Raw genomic sequence first — 13,429 nt, forward strand, 5'->3', positions numbered from 1 at the left:
TTGGACAATACTAGATCCTTCTCTTCCTCTTTCTCTCTGAGAAAATTCCTGGATTTTTAGAGTAAAAAATATAACATTAAAGAGACAGGATATAGCTTCATAGATCATTCTTTTATCTGGTTCTTCCTCAATTGGAAACAGATTAAGTACAGCCAACATTAGGAGCAGTAAAAGTGCAATTTTTTGTCTTACTGAATGAAAAACAAACTCGATCACACAAATTTAGAACATTTATTTTCTTTGTAATTAGAGGCAAGCCAGTAAAAATAAAGCCAAATGACTGAATGATGTCTAGACTATAGCACAGAGATGATTCAGCCATATCTCAATCCATAATCTTTACAAAAAGTATTAAGAGTTTAAATGTTTCAGGTACAGAAAAAAAAATAAATAAAAATGCCCACTTTGCTACTGTACCAGGTCAACAAGTTTCTGCAATACATATGTGTGCAAACATGCACATTTGTCTTTATGAAAATAGTACTTGTTCAAGTTAAAATCAAAGTAGTTTTCTTGTTCTACTTTCATCTACTTTAGTTTAAAAAGTTAAGACTTTGAAATTTCTTGTCATAAGTGCTCCTCATTTTTACATCAAACAGCTTTTTCTTCTGAGTTCACTCTTCAGTGATTCCTTCAGGCAACCAGTTTTTGGACATTTTAGTTATATGCCCACAGGACAACCTATGTTGATTTAAAATGTTACATTAATAGATCTGATATTCAAACACAACAGTACATTCAGAATATTTTGCACCACAGACAGGATTTCTTCATCAAGTTATGATTTATTATTCCTACTATAATTTCCATAGGAATTGCTACAATGTGAAATGTTACAGATAACCACCTCCTTTCAAATGCTCTATCGAAGATTCTCTTACCATGGAAGACTCCAGCTGTCCCTTTCCCAAAATCTTAAATTAATCATTTTTGTCAATTACCAGTTCCAAACTGACTTAAGACTTTCATTGAATGAGGGGATTTTGAGGACAAAATGTTTCAGTGCTATCATTTAATTACATAGTTTGAATATCTAATGGACAGATTTCTTATATGGTCTTTCTCATGCTCTTTGTATGCTGTTTATCAATTCTTCTCTTTACTGTGGAGTTGATTTGATGAGCCTTCATTTAAAATGTATAACCTGAGTGTATCTCCATCTGTCACCTTCCAGGTTTCAGGAGTAACTTGTCTGGGTTTTCAAGTTTTGGTTTGTTGGGTTTTTTGCGTTTTTTGGTTGCTTCCTTTTTTGTTGGTTTGGTTTGGTTTTGGTGTTTTGTTTTGCATTTGTTTTGTATTTGTTTTTGTTTTACAAAAGCCCTTCAGTCCTACTATATTGCTAAAAGTAGACATAGGCTAGATAACACAAGGTACCGAAAAAGAGAAACTGAAAAAACAAACAAACAATTTTTTTTAGTGTTTCCTCTGTTCCGCTTTCCAGTGATGCCCCAAGTGGGACTTAATTTCCTCTCTTCTTTTACATGTTGTGAATCAGGCTCTTGTGAGTATTTGAGACAAACTGCTGAAAGGTTAGCATTAAGACCTAGCAACTCAAAACTCAACCTCTGAAAAGCTGAACAGATTTCCACGGATATTACTATCACTGATTTTAAACCTGTCTGGTATTTGAATCACAAAATATAAAGCAGCAATTATAACTTACCAATGAAAAAAGTAGGTATATGTAGAATCAGTGTCAGGCATGAAAAGCATGGAATCTAAGGACTTCTGTTAGGAACATGAAGAATTAGCTTCTTCAAAGCATTATGAACATATCCTATACTTTATTTTAAATCTTTTTAAGCACTAGGTACATTGATACATAATACTTCTGATGTATCTTTAGAATGCAGAACAAAGAACTCTCCTTTTTTTGTATGTGTATTTCTGAAACAGAACAATAATATAAATATCAGCACGTTAAATAATTTATTTCTCAAAGGTTTATGTAACTCTGTTAACACCTTGTCTACAAAACACGAAACCATGCAAGACTGCGAGGTGTGAGACAACCATAGACCCTTGATAAGTTTAAGAACAGACAAAAAAATAGGCAAAGAGTAACATGCATTCTGCTGCTGCCCTCTCTTATTTTTCCCCTGGTAGTTTACATAATATCATAGAATCATAAAAGCATCATCAAGTTTGGAAAAGACCTTCAAGATCATCAAGTCCAACCATTTGCCCTACAATCCCTAACCACTAAACCACCTCCTGAAATACCACGTCTACCTGTTTTTTGAAAACCTCCAGGGGCGGTCCCACTACCACCTCCCTGAACAGACTATTCCAAAGCCTCACCACTGTCTCTGAAGAATTTTTTCCTAATAGCCAGTCTGAACCTCCCCTGGCACAACTTGACCCCATTTCCTCTTTTCCTATTGCTGGTCACGAGGGAGAAGAGGCCAACACCCACTTCACCACTACCTCCTCTCAGGTAGTTGTAGAGAGCTGACTTTCTTCATTCTGCTTCCTTTTGTATCACATCTTCCTTCTTAATGTTTCCCTCTGTTTTCACAGGTATTCCTTACTCATTCCCAGAAAGGTATCGTGACTCCTGAAGATAACATCAAGTACAGTTGGTAGGTGCTTTATGAATACAAGATTGTAGCTAGGAATTAGAATATTGCTTTTCAAACAAAAATTGCATGTAGGTAGGAAGTCACCCAAAAAGTATCACTCTCTTTCCTCCTTTCCATGCTTGGTCTGTCTTAGGAAGTGGAACATAAGATGAGATTTCAGTGTTTCCCTCATATACCTTTTCACCTTGACTTCTTTTGCAATGTGAAAGAGTTTTGCTGAGAGTTTAACCAGCTGTTCCTATGTTCCCTGTTATCCAGTGCTTGTATGACATGAAACAGATAAAACCATAAATAGAAGACCCAAACACGATTATGAAAATACGGAGGCAGTGGAGCTGAGAATGATGGATGTGGCACTAGATTGTTTTTTCAATAGTAAAAAATATCTTAATCAGAAGATAATTTTGCTATTTTATGATTATAATCCACAATTGCTCTTCCTACGTCTGTGTTCCATCCACTATTTTATAAAAATGTTACTCATTTATAATACATTACTTCAGAGATACCTCATATTTCTTCAAATGTCTACTATACATTTTGTTTACATAAAAAGAGGTACATCACTAAAAAAATGTTTGTGGGGTTTTTTGTGTTGTTTTTTTATTTGTTTGCTTTGTTTTTGTGAGGGTTTTTTTTTTTGTTTTGGTTTGTTTTTTTGGTGGTGTGCTGTTGTCTTTTTTCTGAAGAGAGTTAAAAGGTTATAGTTAATACACAGGAATGTTTGCTCTTCTCACCCCATCATAGTCATCTCATATATCACTACTGACTTCTGGCACATTTTTCTTGAAATGGAAAAATGCATGGTGTGTGATTGATTTCCAGTTCTTTCAGGTGGTACATTGACAAATAGGAAGCCAGAGCAACTTACCTGAGGTGTCTGTTAAATATCCTAGCATCTACCTTGTTAGAGAACCAACCTATTTCCACCCATCTAATACATAAATTTATCTTCACACAGTATTTGAATGAATAGAAAACAACATTATATAAATGTGTACTAGTAATTAATAAATTAAGGCTGTTTGCACTGTTAGTTTCACAGCAAACCAATCCTGTGCTGTAATTTCCATATTGATTGTTATTAATGGATGACTATTCTTTAACTTTGATAAAGCAGAACATGGTTAAAATTTAAAAAAAACAAATATCAAAAATTTCTTGCTGAGAAGATTACATACAGTAAAAGAATTGTTCACAGTTTTCAGTGTTTTCTAATGTCTTCTACTTTTTTAATACACTGTTACTAAGAGCATTTCAATCAATAAATTTTCCGCTGTTTCTAAGCTAAAAACACTTTTTACACAATAAAACATGATCCAGTGTCCGATCACTCTTTCAGTATAGAAATTAATCCTAATATCCAATCCAAATTACCACTGCTGCAACTTCAGGCCATCTCCTCTCATCCTATCATTATTTACTAGACACACTCCAGCCCCTCAATGTCCTTATGGTGAGAGGCCCAGAATTGAAAACAGCACTCAAGGTGCAGCCTCACCAGTGCTGAGTACAGGGGCATGATCACTTCCCTACTCTTGCTGGCCGTGCTATTCTTGATGCATGTCAGGATGCTGTTGGCCTTCTTGGCCACCTCGACACAATGCTGGCTCGTATTAAGTTTGCTGTCACCAGCACCCCTAGGTCCTTTTCTGGTGGGCAGCTCCCTAACCACTCTTCCCCAAGCCTGTGGTAAAGATATTGAACAAGACTAGCCCCAAAACTGAGCCCTGAGAATCACCACTGATGAACCAGCCAGCAACTGGATTTGACCCCATTTAACACAACTCTCTGGGCTCTGCCTTCCAGCCAGTTTTTACCCAGTGAAGAGTGTACTTGCCTATTCCATCATTCACTAGCTTCCCCAGGAGAGTGCTGTAGGAGATGGTGCCAAATTACTTACTAAGGTCTGGGTAGAGAATGTCCACAGACCTCACCCTCTTCCAGTAGGCAGGTCACATGGTCACAGAAAGAGATCAGGTTGGTCAGGCAAGACCTCTCTTTCATAAATCCAAATCTGGCTAGTGCTGATCCCCTGGCTGCCCTGCAGTTGTCTTGTGAGCTCACTGAAGATGAGCCTCTCCATGATGTTTCCCAGTACTGAGGCCAGGCTGATAGGCCTGCAGTTTCCCAGATCCTCCTTCCAGCCCTTCTTGTAGGTAGATGTCACATTAATCAGACACCAGATTAATTATACTGTCTTTATAGATGCAAAATATGAGTCAGACTCCAAAACTTGTAATGTAGATGCATCAAACAGTGCTTCAAAATACTGACAGAAGCTTCGTGTTCCTAACATTCAGAAAATACCTTTTAATAAGAAAAACTAATTTATGAACATTCTTAGTTCAATTAACATACACATCTTAAGTATTCCTAGCAAAGAAATAAAGAAAGAAAAAGAAAAAAAAAGAAAAAAGAAAAGAAAAAAAAAGAAAAAAGAAAAAAAAGAGGATTTGGCAAAAGGAAGAAGCTATCACCAGCTATATCAGACAAGCATTCAAACGTATTCACAAAAAGACACTTTTGCACATGAGCTAATGATAAGCCCTGCCCATCTGTTTCAGATATTCAAAATAGTGAAGAGAGGTACAAACTGAAAAACATCTTCACAAAAGTGTTTGCAAGGCAAAAATACAATTCATAAAAGGCAGCATCTCAGACATCTGGAGTTTAAATTCCATGTTGTTATTTGGAAAAATTATCAAATGCTTTATAAGAATCGTATGTACAAGAAAATTTGCTTGCTGAGCTTGTCACAAACATGTACTTGATGTCAGTTAAATAATTGTGAGTGCAGATGGATGAATTTGAGTATATTTCAGTGGAGAAGGAAGAACTAAGGGGAGATGGTTCTTTCCTGTTAATTCCCTATTCCATTTGGTTTTGAAGGAAGAGTAAAGAAGGACTCATTCAAAGAAAACACTGAAGGGCTGAACAGAGCTCATTTAGACATTCCATTTTTTAATAAATGTGGGTAATATATATGTGTTTTCTATCTGCCTAAAGACCAACAGCTAACATCCAATAGGTGAAAGTGAGCTAGGGGAAAACTTTCATTTGTGGACGTTACACATTTTATTTTTATCTACTCATTATTAGATTAGCCTGATCTAGATAGGTGTTACCCTTTCTCTTAAGCCATTGTGTAGATTAAACAACTGGTTCAGCTGCCTGTTTTGTGCAGATCCAATTATCTGATTAATTAATTTCAAAGTTTATCAATGTAGGACTCCAGGAAGCTAGTGAAAAATCTTCTTCTAAAAAAGCCTATTTTAACATCAGGTTTTTCTGAGACACATCATAGTCCATATACACACATATACATTGCAAAACAAATATTAGAGCTCCACATTTCTTTTGAGAAAGTGTTCAATACATGACATGTATTATATGGGGGAAAATTGAAAATAATTATATATGCATTCAGACTATTTTGAGATTGGATTCCTGGAAGTCATAGTGGATTAATTTGGAAGAATTTCAGATATTTCTTTTTTTAAAGTGTCTTGATTCTTGAAGAGAGACTGAGGAACACAGTTTGTCACTGTTCTCCACTTAGACATCAAGCCATTGACCACAACTCTTCGAGTGTAACTGTCCAGCCAATTCCTTATCCAATATGTGGTCCATTCTTCAAGTCCATGCTTTGCCAATTGAGAGATAAGGACATCATGCAGAACAGTGTAAAATAAATGTTTTGCACAAGTCCAGGTAGAGGACATCGGTTGCTCTCTTCTTGCCTGCCAATGCTGTAGACTCATGCTGGCTGTCACTTACCACCTCTACATTTTCCAAATGCACTGGCATAGTTTCCAGGACCATCTGCTCCTTGGTCTTGCTAGGAACAGAAGTGAAACTGACTGACCTTGATATTCCTTTTATTCCTTTTTTAAAATGAGGTTATATTTCCTAGTTTTCAGCCAGTGGGAACTTCACTGGACTGCTACAATTTTTCAAATATGATGGGTAGTGCCTTAGCAATTTAATCTACCTTAGGGCCAGTAGATACATCTCACCAGGTCCCATGGCCTTGTGCACCTTCAGGTTACTCTAATGGTCTCAAATGTGATCTACCCCTACTGTAAGTGGTTCTTCATTCACCTAGTCTCTGACTTTGTCTTCTGTGACTTAAGTGGTAAGGCTTGAGAACATTTTGATGATAACTGTTGATCAATGGTCTGGAGCACCTCTGCTACAAAGACAGGCTGAGAGAGTTGGGTCTATTCAGCCTGGAGAAGAGAAGGTCCCAGGGAGACCTTATAGCTGCATTTCAATACCTGAAGGGGGCCTACAGGAAAGCTGCAGAGGGGCTTTTCACCAGAGAGAGTAGTGAAAGGACAAGGGATATTGTTTTAAACTGAAAGAGTTGAGATTCAGATTAGGCATCAGAAGAAATTCTTCACCATGACAGCACTAAGCTTCTGGAATAGGTTGCCAAGGGAGCTTGTGGAAGCCTCTTCCCTGGAGCTGTTTATGGCCAGGTTGGATAAGGCCTTGTGCAGCCAGGTCTAGTGTGAGATGTCCCTGCTCATAGCTGGGAGTCTGGAACCTGACTATCTTTAAGGTCCCTTCCAACCTTAGCCGTTCTATGATTCTATGAACTGAGGCAAAAAGTCATTGAATACCCCAACCTTCTTCATATGGTGAGTAACAGGTGTTCTGGCTTGGTTTGGTGCATTTTTTGGTAGCAGGGGAAGGGTGCCAGGAGTAACTCCAGTAAGAAGCTGAGAAGCTCCCCCTGCCCCAAAACCAGCCAAGCAGCCATTAGAGGGACAATCGCTTCTGTGATTAACATGCAAAAGAACTGATATAACACCTGAGCAGAGCAAGCACTCAAGAGACAAGAGCTCTGCTGGAGGAGGGGAGCAGTGCTGGTGGCTAGTGAGGAAGAAGAGGAAGAAGGTGCCCTAGCAGAAGTTTCTTTGCAACCAATAGCAAGATGGCAGGCTGTTCCCCTGCACTCACGGAGGAATGTGGTGGAACATTCCCTGAATGTGTCAGGAAGGCTGAACTTGGCCACTGGACTTGGATTTTGTGGGCAGAGGATTTGTTGCCTGTGGACTCCGATTATGCACTTTGGAAGACTCCAGGGCCAGGGCAGTTGGCTGTTCCTGAAGCAGCCCTTGATTCTGTGAGAAGCACAGGCTGGAGCAGCTTGCTCCAGACCTTGTGTGAAGGACTCATGAAGGAGAGGCTGATGGAGGACTCTCTCCTATGGGAGGGACCCCGTGGGGAAGCAGGGAAGGACTGTAAGGAATCTTTCTACCTGAGGAGGATGGCAAGGACCACCAGCCTGTGAACTGACTCTAAACTCCATCCCCTGTCCCCCTGTGCTGCTGTGAGGAAGGAAGGAGAGAAACCGGGAACAATGTAATTTGGGCCCAGGGTAGAAGGAAGGGGTGGAGGTAACATATGCAAGCACTGCTCTTTGTGCAGTCTGTGTCCTGTGTGTGTTTTATTAATATGAAATGGAATTATTATTTTTTCCCCAAGTTGAGTCTGTTTTGCCTGGGACCTTAATCAGTGAAGAACCCTCCTTGTGCTTTGTCTCAACCCATGAGCTTTGTCCTCCTCATCTTAGTGTGTGTGTGGGAGAGGAGGAGCTGAGTGAGTGGCCATGGGGCTGTTACTTTGCTGTCATGTTCGGCCCAAACCACACCAGGTCTCCCATTTCCTATCAGACAGGGTCCACATCTCCCCTAGTCTTCCTTTTATCACTGACATACCTACAGAAGCTTTTCTTGTTGCATTTTATGTCCCTGGCCAGATGGCTTGTAAACAAGCACAAGTAAAATAAAGAAAAAACAGACGCTATAAAAATAATTTTACATCAAAAAGTTTTAGGAAAGATTAGGCTGTACTTATGTGTTCCTTTTTTGTTACTGGAATATATATTTATTAAAATGTATTGAATGCACTAAGTGTTAGAGCTCTACATAGTAGATTCTGCACAATCCATTAAGTGCTATTTATTAAGTGCTATTTAGATGTAGGTAATTCAACTCTGAAGATATGTATATAAAGCTTCTGGTATTCTCCTATTTGTTCACATCTTCAATTTAGTCATGTGTACTTAGGACATACTGAATTAGTAAGTGAATTTACTAGTTTACTATACACTACAGAGGATGTTCTTCACTACTAGTGATTCAGCTGTCCCTCTAATCTTGTGTCCTCTAGTAATGGAAACATCCAAAAGTAGCTTTGTAGAAGTTGTGTGGGCACAGTTATAGTGGCAATTTGTTACACTTGCATTTGTCTTCAATTATTTGCAAGAAAAATTAGGTCCCTGCCGTCTCATGATCACCATGCTTTCAATTGAGATTAAAAGAAAATGAAAATTTGTCATAATTTCCTCTTACAGTCTGCACAGCTATTTTTGGCAAACACGAGTTAACACCTACATCTTCTTCAGAGCCGATATAAATTACAATATTTATAAACAAATATACTGAGCTCTCTAAGGATCCTTACAGTAGAGTTAAATTCACAAGAACACAGTATGTGTCACGCTCAAATTTATTTATTTTTTAAACTGAGTTCTTAATTCTCAAAGCATTAAATGCACAAATAGCTGAATATACATCTTACACACACACACAAGAAATTTAAGGAGATTTTCTGTTATGGAAAGATTCAAGTGGTTAAAGAGATCATGTGTTCACCTTTTGCATAACCTAATAACAGTTCACTGCAGAAACAGGTTAGAAATAAATTAGTCCAACTGGATAATCATAAAATGCTCCTGATAGCCTTACTTTTTTTTTTTTTTTTCCTCTTTCACTTTTTTCAAATATAAGAGTAAAATAACCGAACAAAACAAACCAGACTGGAAGGACCTTGCATTATACCTTGTTTGCTGACAAATACATTGAGAGTAACATTATTTGCATTCAAATACAGTGCTTTGAAAGATTAGAGTTTATTTATAGATTATCTCCTTTATTTGTTACTGTACAAAACAAACAAAAATAAATGAGGTTGTTTTTTGTTTGTTTGTTTCACAATCAATATGTTCACAGTCCTTTTAATTTAAATTATTTTTTAAATAAAATGTGCTATTAGGAGAGCATCGTGTGTTCTTAAAACTAATATAGCTACATATTCTTGCCTTTTGTTTTCTTCCAACTTTACTCCACTATTTAAAAGTTTCAAAATAAATGGGAGCAAAATAGCCTAATTTGATACATACAAAAATCAGATAAAAATGCATATTTCAGTGCTCTTGAAGTGCATCTTTCTAATTGATGACATGTTTTTGTATGATGCATTACAGAATAATGACCGTTAGTGATGGCCAGTTATCCTTCTAGGTGGAAAACCCATTCAAAGAAAAAGATAAATTGCTGACCAGCCCAGAATATTCTTCTGTATTGCAGTTATGCATGGTAAATTACATCACTGATGGAACTATTAAAGTGTTTCTAGCCAGTCAAGGGTCAACACTGTCAGCTACACATTTCTCAATTAAGCAGCTACTCTCTTTTGTAAGTTCATAGTTTTTTGAATAATAATTTTGAAGTGACTTAGATAACATTACGTCATGTAACCTGAATAGGCAGCTAAGCCCCACACAGCTGCTTGCTTACTCCCATACAGTGAGATGGGGAACACAATAAAATAGGTAAAAGTGAAAAAAAGTATTACTTTAGGTAAAGGCAGTTCAATAGGCAAAGCAAAAATTGTGTACAAGCAAAGAAAAACAAGGAATTAATTCTCTACTTCCCATCAGTAAAAAGGTGTCCAGCTATCTTCAGGAAAGCAGGCCTCTATCACATGTAACGGTGAATTGGAAAGACAAATGCCATGATTCTGAATGTCCCCTTCCTTCTTCTGTTCTCCAGCTTTTATTGCTGAGCATGACCTCATATGGTACTGGATATCTATTTGATCACTTGGGATCAACTATTCTAGCTGTATCACCTCTCAAGTTCTTGTGCACTCCTAGCCTACTCATGGGCAGGGCAGAGCTGGAAACAGCGAAAGCCTTAACACTGTGTAAACAACATTAAGCAGTAACAAAACATCAGTGTGTGATTAATACTGTATTCATCACAAATCCAAAGCTTAACCACATACAAATAACTAGGAAGAAAATTAAATTTATTGCAGTCCAAAAAAGTACAATTATTTAAAAAAAAAGTGCAAGCCTTTGGGATTCAATATGTCATAAAAAACATTCTTATTAAGAATAAGTTATACTCCAGTTACACCTTTCATTTATGACTGTGAGATAATCTTATTATTAACCTCTATCCAATCAAGTCTTACACAGTTTAACGGCTAGAATATTTTGTAATGTTAGAGAATTGCAGAATTGTCATTGTTGGAAAGGCCCTCTGAGATCACCAAGTCTAACCATCAACACAAAAACTAAACCAAACCAAACAAGTCAACAACCACACACAGCCCACCAAAAAACATTCCCAAAATACCTCCACCACCTCAGCCACTAGATCATGCCCCAAAGTACCAAATCTACATGGATTTTGAATACCTCCAAGGATGGTAACTCAACTACCTCCCTGGGCAGGCTGTTCCAGTGTCTGATCACTCTTTCAGTATAGAAATTATTCCTAATATCCAATTTGAATATCCCCTGCTTCAGCTTAAGGCCATTTCCTCTCATCCTGTCATTATTCACCTGGGAGAACAGGCCAACACCCACCTCACTACAACCTACTTTGAGGTAGTTGTAGAGGGCACTGAGGTCTCCCCTCAGCCTCCTCTTCTCCAAACTGAACATTCTCAGTTCCCTCAGTCACTCCTCGTATGACTTCTTCTCTAGACCCTTTACCAGCTTGGTAGGCCTCCTCTGGACACACTCCAGCCCCTCAACGTCCTTCATGTAGTGATTGGCACAGAACTGAACACAGTACTCGAGATGCGGCCTTGTCAGTGCCAAGTAGAGGGGCAACTATTATTTACTTTTCATCACAGAAAATTACTCACACAGCTGCAGTGCTGAAAAGATGGCTACAAACTCTGTAGAAGGGATAGGTTACTCAGGAGAGGCAGTGGGATGTCCCTGTGTGTTTGGGAGTGTTTTGATTGCCTAGAGCTCAACGGTGATGATAGGGTTGAGTGTCCACTAGACTTGTTGCTTGTAAACAGAAAAGGACTTGTGAGTGATGTGAATGCTGGAGGCCTGTCTTGTGCATAATGATCATGAAATTATAGAGTTTTTGATTCTTGGAGAAGTAAGGAGGGGTGTTAGTTGTGCTGCCACATTGGACTTCAGGAGGACAGAGTTCGCTCTCCTTAGAACACTGGTTGGAAAAGTTCAATGGGAGGCAGTCCTGAGGGATAAAAGGGTCCAGAAAAGCTGGCTGCTCCTTAAGAAGGGAATCTTAAAGGCACAGGAGCAGACAGAGCCCATGTGTCAAAAGGTGAGACTCAGAGGAAGAAGACAGGCTTGGCTGAAAAGAGAACTTTGGCTGGAAATCAGGAAAAAAAAAAGAAGGTTTATGACCTTTGAAAGAAGGGGCAGGCAACTCAGGAGGACTGCAATGATGTCATGAGATTATGCAGGGAGAAAATTGGGAGGGGTAAAGCCCAGCTAGAATTTCATCTGGCTACTGCTGTAAAAGACAACAAAAAATTTCTTTACATACATTAAAAACAAAAGGTGGGCTAAGCAGAATCTTCATCTTTTATTGGATGTGGGGGAAACATAGTCAGAAAGGATGAGGAAAAGGCTGAGGTACTTTCCCTCAGTATTTAGCAGTAAGACTAGTTGTTCTCATGGTACCCAGCCTCCTAACCTTGAAGACAGGGACAGTCAATGAGCAGAAGAATCCATGGGCAAACAGTGACTCGCTAAACCTCTTGGACACACACAAGTCAATGGAGCTGGAGGTAATCCAGCCAAGGTACTGAAGGAGCAGGCAGAAGTGCTTGTCAAGCCCCTTTCCATCATCTATGAGCAGTCTTGGCTAGCCGGGAAGGTCCCAGTTGACTGGAGGTTGGAAAAATGACACCCAGTTACAAGAACAGCTGGAAGGAGGATCTTGGCATCTACAGGCATGTCAGTCTGACCTCAGGCCTGGGGAAAGTTATGGAGCAGATAATCCTGCGTGCCATCACATACCGGACCAGCAGCCAACTGGGACAGTCAGCAGTGTTTTATGAAAGGCAGGTCCTGCTTGACTAACCTGATCTCCTTCTATGACAGGCTGGCCCACTTAGAGGATGAGGGAATGTGTGTGGAAGTTGTCTACCTAGACTTTAGTAAAATCTTTAACATCATTTTACTGAACATTCTTGTCACCATTTGACTCAAGTTAGACAACAATGCTCTTAACTCCCTCCCCCTCCTACCTAGATAGGGAAGGAGAAAGAGAATGAGAGAGAGACTTTACTGGATTGAAAACTAAACTACACAGCCAAAGCCATTCAGCTCTCCAAAGACAATGCCGAGAGAGAGGGGTGGCCAAGATTCTATCTCTACACTGACTTGTGGATGGCAGCAAATGACTTGTAGGGTTGGGTAAAGCAGTGGCAGCACAACTAGCAGCAAAAAGGCAAACCTATTTGGGTTGCTGATCTGTGGAAAGACATTTCAGCTCTGATAGAGAAACTGGTGGTAAAAGTGTGTCATGTAGATGCACACATGCCTCTGAGTCAAGCCACTGAGAACATCGACACAACCAATGAGCAGATGAGGCTGCCCAAATGTTCCAAATAGACTTAGACTGGGAACAAAAGGATGAACTCTTTTTGGGTGGATGGGCCCATGACACTTCAGGTGATCTGGGCAGGTGGGCTTGTGACTGAAGGGTGGACTTCACCACGGATGCTATTGCACACGTTATCCATGACTGTGAGATGTGTGCTGTGATTAA

This window comes from Apus apus, chromosome Z (assembly GCF_020740795.1).
Source record: "Apus apus isolate bApuApu2 chromosome Z, bApuApu2.pri.cur, whole genome shotgun sequence".
NCBI classification, from domain to species: domain Eukaryota; kingdom Metazoa; phylum Chordata; class Aves; order Apodiformes; family Apodidae; genus Apus; species Apus apus.